This window comes from Zea mays, chromosome 8 (assembly GCF_902167145.1).
Source record: "Zea mays cultivar B73 chromosome 8, Zm-B73-REFERENCE-NAM-5.0, whole genome shotgun sequence".
In the NCBI taxonomy this organism is placed as follows: domain Eukaryota; kingdom Viridiplantae; phylum Streptophyta; class Magnoliopsida; order Poales; family Poaceae; genus Zea; species Zea mays.
Genome location: NC_050103.1, coordinates 11,698,197 through 11,713,315, shown reverse-complemented (window position 1 = coordinate 11,713,315; position 15,119 = coordinate 11,698,197). Strand labels below are relative to the sequence as shown.

The 15,119-nt window shown below is 45.7% G+C and overlaps 1 protein-coding gene and 1 long non-coding RNA gene across 3 annotated transcripts in view; both read right to left on the bottom strand.

Annotated features, from left to right (window-relative positions):
* The window catches only part of LOC100272536 (uncharacterized), a 30,724-nt gene that overhangs the window by 8,353 nt on the left and 7,252 nt on the right, over positions 1-15,119 (bottom strand). The window lies entirely within an intron of this gene.
* LOC109941660 (uncharacterized) lies at positions 11,110-11,972 on the bottom strand. Of its 2 annotated transcripts, none has more exons than XR_002264377.3 (2): positions 11,418-11,859; positions 11,110-11,351 (listed from the first exon to the last, which is right to left on the bottom strand). It is a non-coding gene; the product is annotated as an uncharacterized lncRNA (long non-coding RNA). The 2 variants fall into 2 exon arrangements; XR_002264376.3 differs by having other exon boundaries at positions 11,112-11,354; positions 11,418-11,972.

Below are 15,119 nucleotides of genomic sequence, written 5' to 3'. Positions count from 1 at the left end.
GTCGACCCTACCCACACCATGTGTAGCCCCGTCAACCCGCCGGTGCCACATGCGGCCCCTTCATCTCCGCCTACGCCATGTGCGGCCCCGTCGCCCTTGTCTGTGTCCGGCGTGGCCCCGTCACCTGCGCCCCTCACGACACGCTACACTGATCCCACCCACGTCTACCAGCGGCATGTGTGGCCTGCCTCCTCGGTCACCTCTGCTGCATCGGCCTGTGCCTCGACTCTGTCTGTCACTGGTGTACCATCCCGTTGCTCTCCACCGGGACCCCGGGCACATCAACTGAATGGTTACTCGGCGGGTCGATGGTGTTCTTCGGCCTGTCGACCGCCTGGTCCTCTTCGATGTCATGTTCTCTGGCGCTCTCCCCGAGCCATCCTCTGTCCGTAGTGCGAGCCAACCCCAATTGGCGTCACACTATGACATGGACCTTCGGTCCATAGGGATAGCTGTCTTCTCCGGCGAGGTTATACCCCTCTGCCGCAGGCTTGGTTCTAGGGTAGCAGCCCTAGGCGCTTGAGAGGGTCATTGCAAGGGAGAGAGATTGGTTTGATAATGATCTTTGCTTGATTTATTCCCTGCTGCCATGTGGCTTATAAATAGCCCTATGGCTAACCAACTTCTCCTACAAACTCTCAACTAACTCCTACTTTCTTGGACTTATCTGATGCTAACCAACTCTCCACAATTCTCTCATTTCAATCTTATTCTCTAACCTTATCCCAGCTCATCTCAATCTTATTCTCTAGCCTTATCCTAGCCTGACTGTTGCCTCTCGCTCCCTATTATGCCCATGACATCTCCCCCTCCCTTGAGGACCAGCTCGTCCTCGAGCTGCCATAGACTTACCTGACACGACTTACGGTTAAGCCTTTTACATCTCGGCTTACCTTTATTATTTAAGACGAAAATACAAAATAATTGTGGAACTAAAATATAAATTTGAACTGCAACTATGTCCTCCTGTCCTCCTGGATCCCAAGGAAAGAGCTGAACTGCGGACTTCATGTTGGATGAAAGGTGAAGGAGGAACCAGCCCGTTCTTATGTTGGGTCTGTCCAGCACCAAGGCAGTTGCCCGAATGAAGGAGACGACCCTCTTTGGCCGTGCAGGGGGGCTGCATACCCAGATCTCGACTTCTGCAGGGGGTTCAAAAAGTATAGACGAGACCTGGTGGTTGGGCGTGCAGGCTGCTTGTTGGTGCAGCGATGAGCTGATCAGCAAGTGCAGCTTCCGCACCGCCCGCCTAACAAGGAAGCCACGCACTGCGGCTTGCAGGCGCACCACGGCCTGCTCATGTGATGACGGCCATGGGGTGGCCCTGGAGGCCACAGCAAGGTGCTTCTCCCCACGAAGGGACTGTACCTGGCGGCGTGCCAGGAACCCTCGCGCTGCCGCCTGAAGCCGCACCGCTGCTTGGAGTTCCTTCTCTTTCTTCTCCTTGTAGCGGTGGAACATCACAACGAACTGATCCCACTTCTCTGTGAGACGACCAAAACTCTCTTCGAGCCGAGTGAATGCATCTGGAGTTGGAGAGGGCGGGTGGGAGGGCGTTGCGGCGGCTGATTGCGCGGCGGCTGGTGGTGGTGAGGGATGGGCGGCTGGTGGTGGTGAGGATAACCTGGAGCTGATACCAGGTGACATGGACCTTCGGTCCATGGGGATAGCTGTCTTCTCCGGCGAGGTTATACCCCTCTGCCGCAGGCTTGGTTCTAGGGTAGCAGCCCTAGGCGCTTGAGAGGGTCATTGCAAGGGAGAGAGATTGGTTTGATAATGATCTTTGCTTGATTTATTCCCTGCTGCCATGTGGCTTATAAATAGCCCTATGGCTAACCAACTTCTCCTACAAACTCTCAACTAACTCCTACTTTCTTGGACTTATCTGATGCTAACCAACTCTCCACAATTCTCTCATTTCAATCTTATTCTCTAACCTTATCCCAGCTCATCTCAATCTTATTCTCTAGCCTTATCCTAGCCTGACTGTTGCCTCTCGCTCCCTATTATGCCCATGACACACTATGAAGGAGGAGTACGAGGCTTTATAGGCGGACCACACCTGAGACCTGGTACCGCGCCCCTCTGGCGCCAATGTGGTCACCGGGAAATGGATATTCAAGCACAAGCTGCAGGCGGATGGCTCCTTGGATCGGTACAAGGCTCATTGAGTCCTATGGGGCTTCACCCAGCGTCCTAGGGTGGACTATGACGAGACCTCTGTGAATCATCTAGGCCCCTTTGGTGATGTTTTGGTAATTAATGACAACTGCTTGTGGGCTAACGATTCTTGGAGAAATAAGAATGCAGGGTTGGACCACATAGAACAGGAAATATTGGAGAATCATAAGCATTGGTTGTGGATCAAATGAAGGCAAAGGTATAATATAGGTTTCGTTTTTGCCGGTCTTGAGGAGTTTAGAGAAGATACCTGACCGGATTAGTAGGCTAGATAGCCGTACTATTAAGAGGGGTCAATGACTTTGATCTGTGTAAAACTTAGTGCCTCATAGAGCATCAAGTAGTTGCATTTGCATGAGGACTAACAACGCTTCAAATTTCTTGAGTTAAAAGTTCTTTCAAAAGCGAGTTTGAAAGATGCAAAGTCTTGGATGCGCGGACCGTCCGGACCTTGAAGGCGGACCGTCCGCGATCCACCAGAGGGGTCCGAAGTCTGACCACTTCGGAAGCCATCTTGTTCCTTTGCACTGCGGACCGTCCGGGCCTTAGGGCCGGACCGTCCGCAGTCATGACCAGAGAAGGCTGGTTTCGGGCCAGTCCCTGAATTATAGCGCGGACCGTCCGGCTGTGTTGGGCGGACAGTCCGCAAGTGTCACACATGTTTTGGACAGGGACTGTGTGATTTTGTAGATTTGTACTACGGACTGTCCGGGGGACTAGTCCGGACAGTACTATCTCAGGTCTCGGACCGTCCGGCCCTTTAGGCGGACGGTCCGCCCGTGTTAACTGTTCTGGGTCAGAGGTCCGGGTGCCTCAAGTTGCCAGGTCGCGGACGGTCCGGCCTTGAAGGGCGGACTGTCCGGATCCACCTTTTCTGAAAGCTCTGATAGTTTTCAATCGGGAATTATAGTCGTTATATGTACGGCGGACCGTCCGGCCCTAGGGCGCGGACCGTCCGCGTGTGCGCAGAACTGGTGCTTTTTGCACATAACGGTTGGATTTTGATGGGGAGCTATAAATAGAAGGGTAGCTCGTGTGAGAGAGCTCTCTTGGCCATTCCTTGCACACATTGAGCTCATTTGTAATCCTCCAACTCACTCTCTCACACTCTTTGCTTGAGATTGCATTCTAGTGAGAGATTGAGAGTTCCTAGTGCATTTGCATCCTTCGGTGATTCTTGAGGCACTAGGTGGTACACCGAGCAAGCGTCATCGACTTGTTACTCTTGGAGGTTGCCGCCTCCTAGACGGCTCGGGTGATTGTCTCCGTCGAGCTCTCCAAGAAGATTGTGGAGAAGCCGCGGTGTTGATTGTGAGGGGTTCGCGCCTACCTCGCCGGAGCGACAAAGGTGACATTAGTGGAATCGAGGTATTGAGTGATTTCTTGTCCAGTTGGCTCAAAGATCAAGCCGTGTCTTGATAGAGGAGCAAGTGAGAGCTTGAAGTCCACCTCAACGTGGATTAGGGGTGATCGGCAAATCACCGATACCACGGGATAAAATTCGGTGTCTTTACTTTCTTGCATTACTTATTGCCTTGCAAGTGATTAGTGTTTTGCATATGTTCCTCAAGTATTCAATCACCGTAGTTGATTCTCATACATTGTTTACTTGTTGTCACTAGAGAATTTATTCCTCTTGTTATATTGATTAAATTTACCTAGTGTTTTTGATTTTAGTCAAAACCGTCTATTCACCCCACCTCTAGCCGGTGTCCTAGATCCTACAAGTGGTATCAAAGCCAAGGACTCCATTGTTTGTGGATCTAATCATCCCGGAGTGGGACAAAATGGCTAGTAACAACAATGTGCACATTGGGAAGCCACCGCATTTTGATGGGAACAATTATTACTATTGGAAAATAAGAATGTCAATGCATCTTAGAGCAATGGGTGGAAAAATTTGGCCAATTGTCAGGGATGAATTTGTTGTGTTGAAAGAAGATGAACCATCCATTAGTGACAATGAGAATATCCTCACAAATGATAAAGCCATGAATGTCTTTTATGATGCTCTTGATATAAATGAGTTCAATCGCATCAAGAATCTCACAACCGCTCATGAGATTTGGATTAAGCTAATGGAAATTCATGAAGGAACTACAATTGTGAAGAGTGCCAAACTATATGTGTGCAAAGGGAAGTTTGAGCAATTTATTATGAAAGAAGATGAGAGTGTATCCGATATGTTCAATCGGTTAAATGAGATAGTGAATGAACTCAAGGGACTTGGTTTTAATGTACCGGATGTGGATTTCACTCACAAGTTCCTTAGATCACTTCCGGAGAAATATGAGACCATTGTGACAATGTTAGTAAGGAGTGATCTATCTACAACTTCTCGAACCGAAGTATTGGGGGAAATTCTTACTCAATATATATTTAAGAAGTCACAAGCCGATGCTTTAAGTTTGGCAAAGAAGGTGAAAAATGAATCAATTGCTCTCAAAGCTAAGGCCTCAAAGGCAATTGAAAAAGAAGATAGTAATGATGAAGAAAATTAAAGTGAGAGTGATGGTGACATGGCTCTATTTGTAAGGAAATTTAATAAATTCATGAAGATGAAGAGAGGTCAACTTAGAAGAGGTCAAACATCAAGAAGAAATGCTTTCAATGATAGAAAGTGTTTTGAGTGTGGGAAACCCGGTCATATTGCCATGAATTGCCCAAGCAAGAAGAAGAAGGGCAAAGATGAAAGTGACAAGAAGAAAAAGAAATTCTACAACAAGAAGAAAGATGGCAAAGCCTACCTAGTTGAATGGGACTCAGATGATAGCTCGGATGATGATGATGATGACACCTCATCCAAGCTTAATGCCGGATTTGCCATCAAGGGAGCTCCCTCACTCTTCTCATCCCCCCATTGTCTTATGGCAAAGGGAGATGCTAAGGTAAAAATCATCACCGATTTAAATGATATAAATGATGATGATGATGGCTATTCATATGATGATCTTGTTAGAATGTTGGGTGAGGCCGATGACTACATGCACAAAGAAAAAGAAAAATTTAAGACCTTGAAGGAATTGTATAAAAACCTCCAAGTGTCTTTTGAGGAGCTCAAGACCTCTCACAATGACCTAAAAGAAAATTGTGAGAAGCTTGCGGATGCTCAAAAATCGTCTATTGTGCATGAAGTTGTGGTGGTCACTAAGGATGTTGGAGTCACTTGTGACTTACTTGATAGTCTTACAAGTGAACCACTACCTACTGACTCTATTTGTGATAAATGCAAAATTTCTCTTAATGATAATATTGCTCTTGATGAATCAAAAATTGTTGTTGAGAATGAAGTGTTAGTAGATAGAGTAAATACTCTAACTCATGACCTAGAAAAGGCGTTTCATGGTGAGGAAGATGGAGATGTCCGGGGCCCGTCCAATCCCCGGTTCCGACAACCACGCCCTTTGCAGCGTCAGCCTGTCCACCTTCGCCTCGGATCTCATCAGGGCGTGGGCAGAGAACGGTCTGTGGCTGTGCATGGAAATAGGATGGTGGCGCCGGTCCTAGCTCTGGAAGATGGTGCTGCTGTCTGTGCTGGTGATGGGCTGCTGACCTCACCTGGACCTTCCTCGCCTCAGCACGGATGTTTGGCTGAGCCGCTGGAGAAGGCTAGGTTGAGCTCGCCCCTTCCTGCCACTCATGTGCCATGCATGACAACCTTGGAGAATATCTTAGCTGGGCCGTCTGGGTCTGCTGCTGTGGGATCGCTGGATTCTGTCCTCCCTGTTTCGCCCCAGCGACACAGGACTGTTGCTGTTGCTGGGTCGCTGGAACAGGCTGGTGCGAATTCGCCCCTCCCAGGTGATTCATCTAATGCTGTGGCCCCCCTGAGAGTCTACTCGAGATGCAGATCCCGAAGCAAACACGCCCCAATTCAGGAAGGACAGTTGATACAGGTTGTGGAGGTCAACATTTCAGAGAGGCCTTGTCTGAATCTTTCGGAGTCTGTGGATAATTCTTTGGCTGGGTGCAATGCTGTTGCCCCTGCCCTTGATCTTGCTGCTGAATCCCAACCACATGAGACAGCAAGCTTTGAAGCCAGAAATCAAGAGTTCTTCAATGGAATCTCCAAGTATTCTTCTGGGATTCTTCCTGTCCCGCGAGTTGATCCGCACGTTGATCCTCCACCTTCCCCGCCTGCTGCTCCCATGCCAAGAAGAAGTCGCCGTGTTGCGGGAGTTGGAGTGGAATTTAATCTCCTTGACCTGGGAGGTAGAACTACCAGGAAAGTCATGAGATCCCTGCATATTATCTCCGAGAATGAGGGAATTAGTCAGGAAGCCTTGGATGAATATACTCAGTTTTTCAAGCGCCCCCTGATCCGTAGTGAGGTGGAGGCTCTTGCTGCCCTGTTTGGGTGGAGAGCCCCTGTGTTGGTTCCCCTTCAATAAGGGTGTTGTTTTCTGGTTGGTGATGTAAACTGTGTTTCTTAATGGATCCATCCAAAATTCTTATTTGGAATGTGCGAGGTCTCAATTCTCGTGCTCGTCAAGATTCTGTTAGAGAATTAGCTCTGTCCGTTAAGGCTGAGTTGGTATGTTTGCAGGAAACTAAGATGCAATCTATTGCTAGTAGCACCTTAATTTCTGTTTTGGGCGCTGAATTTTCTGAATATGTCTTCTTGCCTTCGATTGGAGCCAGTGGAGGAATTCTGGTGGCCTGGAAAAATCATTTGAGATTCACAGGTGCGAGCAGAATTGATAATCACAGTGTCTCCATTCAGTTCCATAAGCAAGAAGGAGGTACCTGGTGGTTAACCTGTGTTTATGGTCCCCAAGGGGATGATGAGAAGATCTCTTTTCTGCAGGAGCTAAGAAATGTAAGGGAGGGCTGCAATGGTCCTTGGGTTGTTGCTGGGGACTTCAACTTAATTTACAAAGCCTCTGACAAGAACGACAACAATTTCAGCAGAGCTATGATGGGAAGGTTTAGGCGATTTATCAATGATCTCGACCTTAAAGAAATTCCTCTCCATGGTCGGCGTTTTACTTGGTCAAATCAACAAATGGAGCCCGTTCTGGTCAGATTGGACAGAGTCCTATGCTCAGTTGACTGGGAGTTTCTTTTCCCTGATGTGCTGCTGCAGAGTTCTGCTTCCCAAGACTCTGATCATTGCCCATTAATTCTGGGTCTTCGAGATAATATATCAGGGAGTCGACGTTTTCATTTTGAGGCTTTTTGGCCTAAATTGGAGGGATTTCATGATACTGTACGCGATGCCTGGGACTCAGTTGGTACAACGAACTGTCCTTTCCTCACTCTCCACTATAAACTGAAGAAGACAGCCAGGAGGTTGCAAGCTTGGAGTGATAGGCAGGTTGGTCACATTAGATCTCAACTAGCTTTGGCAAAAGAAATTTCTCATAAGCTGGAAATTGCTCAGGATGAAAGGGTGTTGACTCCGGATGAATTTTGGCTGAAAGGCAAGCTTAAAAAACATTCTTTGCTTTTATCCTCCCTGAAGCGTACTATGGCTAGGATGAGATCAAGGATTTTGTGGCTCAAGGATGGTGATGCCAACACGAAATTCTTCCACCTGCATGCCAAACACCGTAAGAGAAAGAATTTTATTGCTACGTTGGTTGATGGGGATGATATCCTTACTAGCCATAGGGACAAGGCTGCAGCAGTGGATGGTTTCTTTTCAAACTTAATTGGTTCATGCTGGGACAGAGAGCAAGCAGTGGATTTGGCGGCCCTTGGCCTTTCTCAGCATGATTTGGCTGCGCTTGAGGCTCCCTGTTCGGAAAGGGAAATATGGGATACCATTAAGCTTTTACCTTCTGATAAAGCTCCGGGGCCGGATGGATTTACTGGATGTTTTTATAAGTCCTGCTGGACCGTTATCAAATCTGATATCATGGCTGCTACTCAAGCTGTCTGGAATAATAACTTTGTTAATTTTGACAAGTTGAATTCTGCTTACATTACCTTGATCCCAAAAAAAGAGGGGGCTGAACATGTGAAGGATTTTAGGCCAATAAGCCTTGTGCACAGTTTCGGCAAGCTGATTACCAAGATTCTTGCCAACAGGCTGGCTAGCAAGCTTAACAGGCTGATTTCTCCAAATCAGAGTGCCTTCATCAAGGAGCGGTTTATTCAAGATAACTTCATGCTGGTGCAGCAGACTTCCAGATTCCTTCATCGCCAGAAGAAGGCCAGTTTGCTTCTCAAATTGGACATCACCAAGGCCTTCGATTCGGTCTCGTGGCCTTTTCTTATTGAGGTATTGGCGCAGCTCGGGTTTGGACAGCTTTGGAGGGATATTATCTGTGGACTGTTGGCCTCTTCGTCTACTCAGGTCCTTCTTAATGGTTTTTTGGGGAGGAAGATTATTCACAGAAGAGGTCTTCGGCAAGGCGACCCTCTTTCCCCCAATGCTTTTTATCTTGGTAATGGACATTTTGGCCCTGCTATTTACTAGGGCCGAGGAAGCAGGTTTATTGCAGCGCCTGTCGGACAGGTTTAATCTCCACCGGATCTCTATGTATGCTGATGATGTTGTCATATTTTTGAGGCCCTCGGCTGCTGACATTTCCACTACATTAAATATCTTGGATTTGTTTGGAAAGGCGTCTGGGCTCCGCAACAATGAGCAGAAATCTAATGTTTTTCCCATCCAGTGCCCTACGGATGACCTTGTGCTGGTCCAGAATTTATTGCCTTTTGAGAGGTCTGAATTCCCTTGCAAATATCTTGGAATTCCACTCTCCCTTCATAAGCTGACGAGAGAACAGATTCAATCTATCATAGACAGGGTGGCCGACCGTCTTCCGAGTTGGAAAGCTGATCTTATGACTAGAGCCGGTAGGAAGATTATGGTTCAGCATGTGCTCTCCAGTATGATCATATATTTGGCTATGGCCATTGATTTTCCTCAATGGGCTTTGGAGGCAATTGATAAAATTAGAAAGGGTTTTCTTTGGAAAGGCCGCAAGGAAGTCAGGGGAGGACATTGTCTGGTTGCTTGGGGAAGGGTGTGCAGACCCCTCCATTTGGGAGGGTTGGGTATTTCTAGTTTAAAGGAACTTTGCTGGGCCCTTCGTATGAGATGGTTATGGCTTCATAAAACTGATCCTGAAAAACCTTGGGCTAATCTCCCTATCCAAGTTCCAAAAAAGGCGGAAGCTTTCTTCTCCACTGTTTTGGTCTCTAAGGTTGGAAATGGAGCACACACTCTGTTTTGGACAGATAAATGGATCTTGGGGCAGAATGTGTGTAGTCTGGCGCCTAGGTTATTCGCCATCATTCCTAAAAGGATTGCAAATAGAAGAACTGTGCTTGAAGCTCTTGCCAACAGAAAATGGATATCTGATATAAAGGGTGCTCTGTCTGTGGGAGTTCTAGTGGATTATCTGAATCTTTGGGAGCTTCTTTCAGAAATAGTGTTGCAGCCTGAAGTGGAGGATAAGCACATTTTTAGTATTGCAGCAGATGGTAAATACTCGGCTAAGTCGGCTTATGAGGGCCTCTTTGCTGGGTCAACGTCCTTTGGTCTCTATCACCTGATTTGGAAAACCTGGGCACCTCCAAAGTGTCGGTTCTTTCTTTGGCTGGTTGCTAACAAAAGATGCTGGACCGCTGACAGGCTTGCGAAGAGAGGCTTAGATCATCCAGCTAGGTGCCTCTTTTGTGACCAGGAAGCTGAAACTATTGATCACATCCTCGTCTCCTGTGTGTTCACAAGAGTATTCTGGTTTACTCTTCTTAAACCGTTTGGGTTTCAGAGACTGGCTCCCCAGCCTGGACATTCTTCATTTATGGCTTGGTGGGAGCAGATTTCTGGGTTGGCTTCTGGTATCCGTGGTAAAGGTCTTAATTCTCTTGTGGCCTTAGGAGCTTGGATAACCTGGAAGCATCGTAATAGTTGTGTTTTTGATGGTTGTACTCCTAGTTTAGATCTGTCCATTAATTTAGCCAGGGAGGAGAGGCAGTCTTGGGAGATGGCTGGGGCTAAGGGTCTTTCATACCTTGTTGCCCTAATTCCTGGAGACTAGGGAGTTGTTTAGTTTGATGGATTTTTTCAGTTTGCTGTGTTTCTGGCCCCCCTGAGGAGGCCTTGTAATTTGTCCAGATCTCTTTGATCTGGATTTATCTCTTCTTCTTAATATATTGATGCGCAGTTCTCCTGCGTTTTCCCAAAAAAAAAGAAAGAATAGAACTCTCATTGATATGGCTAGGTCTATGTTAGCGGAATATAATATATCAGATTCTTATTGGGCCGAGGCAATAAATACCGCTTGTCATTCATCAAATAGACTATATTGTCACAAGCTTTTGAAGAAAACTCCATATGAATTGCTCATTGGTAGAAAGCCAAATATCTCATATTTTAGGGTATTCGGTTGCAAATGTTATATTTTAAGAAAGGGAAGTTGGCTTTCTAAATTTGAGAAGAAATGTGATGAGGGTTTTCTTCTTGGATATTCATCAAATAGTAAAGCTTATAGAGTTTTCAACAAAACTCATGGTATTATTGAAGAAGCATATGATGTTGAATTCGATGAAACAAATAGGTCTCAAGATGAGAGTGATAATCTTGATGATGTTGGTGGAACTCAATTGATAAATGCAATGAAAACAATGGTCATTGGTGAAATAAAGCCAAAGAAAGATGATGATGAAAATAGTGTGGTTGTCATTCCTTCATCTTCAACTCTAAATGAGGAAGATCACCAAAGCCAACAACATGATGAAACTATGGATACTCATGATTAGGGATGAAAACGGTCGAAAACGATCGAAAAAACACTGATATTGGTTTTGATTTCGTTTTATAACAACGGTACGAAAACGAAAACGAAAAGTTTAGGATCGGTATACGGTATCGAAATTACCGGTCATTCGAAAACGAAAAAATCGAAACGAAGATACGTCGAAAACGATCGACATATGAAACTTGAGTCGGTAACTAACAAAAACAAACAATAAACTGAATGCCTTAATTCAAACATTAATATATATTAAGTTTATAGCATCAACATAATTACATAGTGACATTATTTGAGTGAGAAATTATATCTACACTCATGTCACATACAAGCATACTAATTAACTGATAATTTATCCAGAAGTGAGCAGCAGTTCTAAGAGCAGCTAGTAGAGCCGGTGTTCCCAACAACAAGCACGCCGAACTACGGTCGGAGCTTTCATCTCTCCCTGTCATGGTCCTACTAGAAATATGGAATATAGATTAATGAGTAGATCGATAAAATAAAAAACATCAACTTCATTACCTTGTAGCCGCAGGAGCGAGGAGCTTGAGCTAGCCGGACAGAGACACCAGCGCAGTCGCTTTCACCGCTTGCAACTTGCTTTGTTGATCAACGATGAGCCAGCAGTCCACACGAGCGAGCGAGCAGCCTGCAGCCAGGAGACGACTGCCGACCGCGTGACGCGACCCGCGACCGCGAGAGGGAGTGACTGGGCTTGGCGTCTCCGCGTATGGGTTGGCCGGTTGGGGACTTGGGGCGCTCCGGCGCTGGGCGACAGCCGTCAGCCGACAGGGCGAACGGCGAAGGCGGCTGGCGCTGGCGGGCGGCGGCCACGGGCAAGGGCAAGGCTGGCGTGGCGTCTGGCAGGCGGCGGCCACGGGATGACGGGAATCGGGATAGGGTTTCCACTGGTGGGCCTTGCCGCCTTGGGCTCGGGCTGTGCTGACATTGGAGAACTGAAAGGCCCAAACCGAATAGCCTAAACGGTATGAAAAACGGGATTTTCCCGACCCAAAACGGTAACCGCAAAAACGAACGAAAAAACAGTCTGCTCGTTTTCGATACCGTTACCGAAGACAATCTACCCGTTTTCGTACCGAAACCGAAAAATAACCGAAGTATACGAAAACGATCCGAAAGAAACGGTAATCGGAACGGGACGGTACGGGATTTTCCCGTACCGTTTTCATCCCTACTCATGATCAAGGTACTTCAAGACATTCGGTTCCTCCTAATGCTTCAACTAGCAATTATCAAACCGTATCAAGAATTCATCATTTTATTGTGAAGGATCACCCGGTTGATCAAATTGTGGGTGATATTAGTAAGGGTGTTCAAACTCGCTCTCGCATAGCTTCATTTTGTGAACATTTCTCTTTTGTATCTTGTATGGAACCTAACCGTGTAGATGAAGCTCTACTTGATGTTGATTGGGTGAATGCAATGCATGAAGAATTAAATAACTTCGCTCGAAATGAAGTTTGGGAGCTTGTTGAGAGACCAAAGAACCACAATGTTATTGGTACGAAATGGATGTTTCGCAACAAGCACAATGAAGATGGTGTGGTAGTAAGAAACAAGGCAAGATTAGTTGCACAAGGATATACTCAAATTGAGGGATTGGATTTTGGGGAGACATTTGCTCCCGTGGCAAGATTAGAAGCAATCCGGATTCTTCTTGCTTATGCTTGTGCACATAATATCAAGCTCTACCAAATGGATGTAAAGAGTGCTTTTCTAAATGGTAAGATTAGTGAACTAGTGTATGTTGAACAACCTCCCGGTTTTGAGGACCCCAAAAGATCTAACCATGTGTTCAAGCTTTCTAAAGCTCTCTATGGGCTTAAGCAAGCTCCACGCGCTTGGTATGAAAGGCTTAGTGATTTCTTGCTTTCCAAAGACTTCAAAATTGGGAAGGTTGACACTACTCTATTCACTAAAAGAATTGGGAAAGACTTATTTATTTGTCAAATCTATGTCGATGATATTATTTTTGGATCAACTAATGAATTATTTTGTGAGGAATTCGGAAAAATGACGTCAAAAGAATTTGAAATGTCTATGATAGAAGAATTGAGCTTCTTCCTTGGCCTTCAAATCAAACAATTGAAAGATAGAATTTTTATAAGTCAATCAAAATATTTGAAGGACATGCTCAAGAAGTTTGGTTTAGAAAATGCAAAGCCTATCAAGACTCCAATGGCAACAAATGGTCATCTAGACTTAGATGAAGGAGGTACTATGGTTGATCAAAAACTTTATCGTTCAATAATTGGTAGTTTGCTTTATATTACCGCATCTAGGCTCGATGTTATGTTTAGTGTATGCATGTGTGCTCGATTTCAAGCTTCACCTAGAGAGATTCATTTGAAGGCCGCTAAAAGAATTTTAAGATATTTGAAGTATACTCCCAATATTGGTCTATGGTATCACAAAGGTGCTCAATTTGAATTAATTGGATATTCGGATTCGGACTATGCGGGGTGCAAAGTTGATAAAAAAAAGCACCTCCGGTTGTTGTCAATTTCTTGGTAGATCTCTTGTTTCATGGTCTTCTAAAAAACAAAATTCGGTTGCTCTCTCTACCACCGAAGCCGAATATATATCAGCCGGAAATTGTTGTGCTCAACTATTATGGATGAAACAAACTTTATTGGATTATGGGATTATTTTCAAGAATGTGCCTCTCATGTGTGATAATGAGAGTGCGGTAAAATTGGCTACCAATCCGGTCCAACACTCAAGAACTAAGCATATTGATATACGACATCACTTCTTAAGGGATCATGTTGGAAAGGGAGATATCTCTATTTATTCCATTGGCACGAATGATCAATTAGCAGACATTTTTACAAAGCCTTTGGATAAAACGAGATTTTGTTCTCTAAGAAGTGAAATGAATGTGATCGATCTCTCAAATGTGGCTTGAAGTTGATCACGCATGTGTAGTGTTGCATTTCGGTTCTAAATATGCTCTCTATGCTATTTATTTGGTATTTTTGATGCATTTTTCATTTTATATTGATCTAGGTAGTTTAATATAAAAAAATGCATTACTCAATTACATAATATGTCTATGCATGCATACTAACCCTTGGATTGGTCGAAATGCCCATATATGAGCACCAATTCGGATTTGAAATTCAAAATCAGAAAGTGGACAGACATTGGAAAACTGAGTATCAGGCCGCGGACCATCCGCCCAAGGACCGCGGACCGTCCGCAGCATCAGGAACTGGACAGTCCGATCAGCAATGCAGACCGTCTGAACTCATCAGGTCACGGACCGTCCGCCGCCCCTGCGCGGACCGTTCGCGACAGGCAGTAAAGTCGGGCAGAGGCCGCAGACTTGTCATTTGTGTTCTTTGCCACTTCTCTCTTGCTCTCCACTCGCCAAATAGTCTCCTTTGTCGATTGTGCGCGGACGGAGAAGTGACGTTGCGCACGGATAGTCCGACAGCTTGTGGAAACGTTCAATCAACATGTCTTCATCACGGTATTTCATAATCTTATGGATTTCATCAAATCTCTTCAATTTTGAGATTATTTGGATTTCCTCTCTGATCTATAATTGAGCAGTAGTTTTACAAATATGATTGGTGGGATTGTTAGTACTACTCACTATGAATGCTGTGCAAAATTTTGAACTCGTTTGGATGGATATTCTCTGCAAAATCATCAATTCAACGTTTGTGGCGGCTAGGGTTCTGAGGAGTCGCCCCTGGTCGGTCGCGGACAGTCCGCCTGGTGGGCGCGGACCGTCCGGACCTCTGGAGCGGACAGTCCGGCCCCCTGGCGCGGACCGTCCGGACCCTGGCAGAGCAATGCAGTTCTATTCTTTTTATTGTGGTGTTTGGTATCAACTATTCATCTATGGATGTCTGTCACATTTATTGCAGTGGTTTGGGTGGTCTCCGCAAGAAACTTGCAGGTCGCTTCAAATCAAAGCGCCCTCGTGGAGATGATGCTGACTATACACCAACCACTGATTCAGAGGCCCAATCCTCAGCTGGGGGCACCGAATCTATGGATACTGAAGACTTTCCTCATATCCATCCCGACTATCCCATTGACACCACAGGATGGGCATATCCAAAGCGGAGGTTTTCTATGGCTGAGTACTGCTCAAGGCGGACTGTGAACCAATACACTCTGTCATCTGACACCAATGTTCAATTTTTCCACACTCAGCTGCAGTTTGATGTTTTTTGGGGCACCTTGGTG